Below are 6,000 nucleotides of genomic sequence, written 5' to 3'. Positions count from 1 at the left end.
TGTCAATTCTTAATTTACCTATAGATTTAAAGCAATCCAAATCAAAACCTCAGCAAGCAATTTTTGTAGAAATTGGCAAGTTGATTCTAAACTTTATATGGAAATGCAAATGATCTAGGACATACCTATTCTAGACCCTTTGTATGCATGTATTTCACACATACATAATACAATTGTTAAGAGATATCTCTAGAGTTAAAAAAATTTAGAAGGTAAGAGATAATTATTTTAATTATATTTTCACCTGTCAACATTTACTTCTTCCTGCCATAGTTGATGAAATAATTAGATACTTTTTTCTCCTATCATCTCTCCTCCCCAAACTTCAAATTTTATTGGTAATATTATCTTTACATAAGATATAATATTTTCATTTTGTTCTATTACCATAAGTCCATAGTTTCTTAGTTTTAGTTCTATATTTAATATGATTTAATGTTCATCAATAACATTTTCATAATGGAATCCCCTTATCTCAGCTTTTTATTTTGATACATTACTTGGTTGGCTAGATTTCAACCTAGAGTAGTTTTTTTAATAAAGTTCATAGATGCAGTACTCCCTGAGATTCTGCATACTTGAGCATATTAGTCTGTTGACTTTATGTCTGTAAGGGAATGTTGTTGGTTCTAATTCTTTGGTCACAATTTTGCTCAGATCTTTGTAGCCATTGTTCTACTGTCTTCTGGCAATGAACTTGTAAGAATTTATTATTTCTTTTCCTTCTTGAAGTGATTTGTTTTTTAAAAAATGGCTATTAACAAACCTATTAACTTAATTCTTGAAATTTGAAAATTTCCACTTAATGCATAACCACTGTCTTTCAAGTTGTTCAGGTCTTTTTTCAGAAAAGTTTTCTTCTATTGTATCAATTACATTTACAACATCCTTTTTTTTTTATTTTTTCAGAAATGTTATCATCTTTGTCATCCATATGTGTCATATTCATTGTAATTCTTTTTATAGCTTTTTATTTTCTATTTCATATTTTTATTTCTTTTTGCATCTTCTTTGTGTCTTTTTAAAAAATCAATGTTGCTGTTCTCCTTTAATGATTATTATTATTTCCATGTCTTTCCTGAGATTCACTAGCTCCTTTTGCTTCCTACTACTGATAATCTTTTTTTCTTTCTTTCTTTCTTTCTTTCTTTCTTTCTTTCTTTCTTTCTTTCTTTCTTTCTTTCTTTCTTTCTTTCTTTCTTTCTTTCTTTCTTTCTTTCTTTCTTCTCTCTCTCTCTCTCTCTCTCTCTCTCTCTCTCTCTCTCTCTTTCTTTCTTTCATTCTTTTTTCTCCCCTTACTTTTGGATTCTTCTGTTAGAAAGATTATAAGTGAAATTTTAGAGAACTCTTTTTATTCATACTGTTCATTACCATCATTGTTTCCTTTCTACTTACTATTTATCTTTGAATGAGTGTTCAACTCTGAACAGTTATTTGCCAAGGAAAGACAGAAAAGAATTAAACCAATTCAGTTTGGTTAGTACTCAGATTTAAATCAAATTTGTGTTATTTGATACCCTCTTCCTGCATTTGTTATTATTATCCTGGGTGCCCATCTCCTTCAGTTTTTGCCACTCAGAAATTCAGGCTGGCCTATAGTGAAGCCTCTTAAGTAATATGATCTCTGAGTTTATAATTTGAGTTTTACCACTTTCAATTTCTCTGTCATTATACCTCCAGCAGATATTTTTAACTAGGATGTTATAAAATCTATCACAAAAAAGATATATTGGTATGATCTGTGGAATTGTGCTTTAATCTCATCTCTCTTAATAATCTTTTCTATCAACTTGTTCATTATAGGGACATTCTCCTGTTTTTCTATGACCTTTCTAAAACTTTTTATTTCATTGTTTTAATCAAAGGTTTAATACATGAACTTTAAAGAACATGGATACTTAATTTTAAGAAATCTCTTCCTGTCTGAAGTCTGGGAGAGTATATATAAACTTTCAATAATTTATTTTCTTTTCCAAGTATTATAGTATTTGTTAAATGTTCTTCAGATTTTGTAATGTAAAATTATGAATATGTTTTTGTTTCATTGATAATAAAGTATTCTTCTCTTTCTCCCTTCCTTTCTTTCCTCCTTTCTTCCTTTCTGTCATTTTAAATGAATATTAAAGGAGAGAAATGGAGAAAAATATCATTCTTTTATAAACAGAAACCCATATTTGAAATACTATTCAGTTGATAATCTCCTTTAAACTTACTCTTCCTTGAGATTGTTACACTAATAAGAAAAAAAAGTATCTATAAGAATGCTATCTCATATCTCATCCTTCTATTAGTTTGTAAATATTTTAAAATATTTACCTTCCTCAACTTTAACTTCTGGTTCCTATCTCACTTTACAGGCTAGAGAAGTTATCCTGTAGCAGACAGTTAACAACTGATAACTTCTCCCTTTCTTGACTTCTCTGCTCATGTCCTATTTACTGATTTCTTCTCATTCTGTTGACCTTTAGTGGGTCTTACTTAACCCCAGTTAAAAATCAAGCTGAGTGGAGAGAGTGCTTTTCAAGATTTGGCTGAAACATCACCACTTCTATGAAGATTTTCCTAGCTTCCCTCTCTCACTATTCAGGAAGAACTAACCATCCCCTCTATTGTACCCCCTACAAACTTCTGCCATACCACCTGTAACTCCTCGGTACACAGAAACTTTGGCACGTCTTTCTCTCTCAATTGAAAGGATTCCTCAAAGACAAGAAAATGTTTTACTCTAGAGCCTGCTTATTCTTACAAATATGATATACATTTTCATTAAGTATTTTTCGTAAAGCATTCATTCACATAAGAAACTAAGTGCTACAAACATTCGAAAAAATAGCCAACATATTACATTTGTATAAGCATCTCCCTAGGGTTCTTCTAAAAAATTAAAACAGTTGCCTTCAAATAGCTTTTAATAAATATTAACTTTATCACTTCAACAACCACCTCTGTAATCACTTGTAGCTAAATTTTTAACATCTTACTCTATACTAGGCACCACTCTAAGTGTTATGTGTATTATCTTATTTAATGCTCATATAAGCAACATAAGGTTTGTTTGATTATTACTCCCTAAGGCACAGAGTGTTTTAGTAACTTTGCTAGATGAACTTTTAGGTGTCTGACTATAGAGTCTGAACCCCTAACACCATATCCTGCTGCCTTCTGAAAATTAAAATAATAATAGCAGGATACTCCACATTTCCCAGAGAACTCTCACATTTATGTCCACTATATATTCAGTTCTTAAGGTATGAATTTTACTTTGAAGAAGTGAACGGCATTTTAAAATACTTTGGAGTGATTGATTGATTTCAATAACTATTTGTCAAACAGCAGCTATACGTCAGGTTTATGTATAGAAGAAAACATAGGCATGGCCTTTGTTCACGTGGCACACACAGTCACATAAAGGAGTTGGGGTGAGGTAGACATCTCTGGAACAATAGATGTGGAGTGGCAGGAAGGGAGAGCTAACATTTGAAAACACCTACCTTGTGTTAGGGCTGTTGCATATATTATCTCTTTAAACTTCATTGCAAGCCTATGAAATAAATGTGATGATCTCCATTTAACAGGTATAAATACTGATGCTCAAAAAAGTGAATTCCCATTATTATATAACTATTTAGCAATAAACAGTATTAAAATCTAGATTTGATTGAGTCCAAAAGCTGTGCTCTATTTATTACATATTCCAGTCTCCTATGGGCTAGAAATATTTTCAAGATATGCAGCACTTACTTGTCCTTCCTTCTTTCCTTCCTTCCTTCCTTCCTTCCAAAGAAGAGCTATGCCAATTAATAACAGAAAAGACTGTGTTTGCCTGGAGAAGTGGGAGAAGGCTTCAAAGTGGAGAGATAAGCTGAGCTGGGCTTTGAATAACAAGTAGCTCTTCATTAGGTAGATGAGCTAGAAATGGCATCCTAGGCAACTAGAACAGCATGGTAAAGGCATGGATACAAGGCACTGCAGGAACTGGTAAAAGGTCTGAGATGGGTGATCAAAAGCGATAAGATTGGTAATGATTTAGGTCTGATTGCAAAGGCTTTGAAGGTCATGATAAAGAGCATAATGAAGGACTCTTTATTAGCCAGGAGCCTAGGGAAAAATACTCACTAACACTTTTTATTTATTGACTCCTCATAAGTTTCCAGGCACAACACAAACAAATCATCAAAATCAACTGGGTTTACTCTGTCTGACTTACTTCACTCAGTATGACAATCTCTAGGTCCATACATGTTGCTGCAAATGGCATTATTTTGTTCATTTTTTTAAAACATCTTTATTGGAGTATAATTGCTTGACAATGGTGTTAGTTTCTGCTTAAAAACAAAGTGAATCAGTTATACATATACATATGTCACCATATCTCTTCCCTCTTGTGTCTCCCTCCCTCCCACCCTCCCTATCCCATCTCTTTAGGTGGTCACAAAGAACCGAGCTGATCTCCCTGTGCTATGCAGCTGCTTCCCACTAGCTACCTATTTTACATTTGGTAGTGTATATATGTCCATGCCACTCTCTCACTTTGTCCAGCTTACTCTTCCCCCTCCCCGTATCCTCAAGTCCATTCTCTAGTAGGTCTGTGTCTTTATTCCCGTCTTTCCCCTAGGTTCTTCATGACCATTTTTTTTCTTTTTTTTTTTAGATTCCATATATATGTGAGCATACGTTTGTTCATTTTTATGGCTGAGTAATATTCCATTGTATATATGTACCACATCTTCTTTAGCCATTCCTCTGTTGATGGACATTTAGGTTGCTTCCATGTCCTGGCTATTGTGAATAGTGCTGCAATGAACATTGGAGTGCATGTGTCTTTTTGAATTATGGTTTCTCTGGGTATGTGCCCAGTAGTGGTATTTGTGGGTCATATGATAGTTCTATTTTTAGTTTTTAAGGAACCTCCATACTGTTTTCCATAGTGGCTGTATCAATTTACATATCTGCCAACAGTGTAAGAGGGTTCCTTTTTCTGCACACCCTCTCCAGCATTTATTGTTTGTAGATTTTTGATGATGGCTATTCTGACCAGTGTGAGATGATACCTCTTATATGTGGAATCTGAAAAAAGGCTACAAATAAACTATCTGCAAAACCAAAATAGAATTACAGAAGTAGAAAATAAACTTATGGTCCCCAGGAGTTAAAGAAGGGAGGAGGGATAAACTGGAAGATTGGGATTGAAACATATACACTACCATATATAAAATAGATAACTAATAAGGACCTATTGTATAGCACAGGGAACTCTACTCAATAATCTCTAATGGCCTATATGGGAAAAGAATCTAAAAAAGAGTGCATATATGTATTTGTATAACAGATTCACTTTGCTGTACACCTGAAACTAACACAACATTGTAAATTAATTATACCCCAATAAAATTTTTTAAAAATCAACTGGGTTTAAAAACAAAAGAACCCCCAAACCAGAAACCAAACAAATATCAATTATTTCAACTCTACAGGAGAGATTACTTTTAAGCGTGGACAATAATCATGGAATTTCATAAATGTCCAATGAAATTTTGTTAATTTGAAAACAAATACTCTCAGCAGTTGCACAGAATAATGTTTTTATGGATTGCTAGGAAAATAAACAACTCCTAGCAAAGCAACCAAATCATATACTATCATGAATGGCCACTTCCAACATAGTACTAATTAGAATGGTGTGGGAAATGTGGTGGCCTTTAAGAAATCTGGTTTATGTCACTGTCTCTTCCAGGCTGAAATTTCTTATCATCAATTTTTTTTCTAACTTGATCCTAATCATACTACTTTGGAAGCTGTGTGGAACTGTCTAGAATTGCCACAGTTTTCATCATTGACTTATTCTTGGCTCTTCATGTAAATTTTCAAAGAGCTGAGATAAGAATGTTATTGGTCACATATGACAGTCACACATCAGTATGTCTCTCTTGTTGAACTGTTGAGTGAAGTGCAGTGCTCAGAAACTTTTTTATTCATAGACTTGATTATGTGGGTGCTTGT

This window comes from Eubalaena glacialis, chromosome 17 (assembly GCF_028564815.1).
Source record: "Eubalaena glacialis isolate mEubGla1 chromosome 17, mEubGla1.1.hap2.+ XY, whole genome shotgun sequence".
In the NCBI taxonomy this organism is placed as follows: Eukaryota; Metazoa; Chordata; class Mammalia; order Artiodactyla; family Balaenidae; genus Eubalaena; species Eubalaena glacialis.
The sequence above is the reverse complement of the archived record's forward strand: the minus strand, read 5'-3'. Positions refer to the sequence as shown.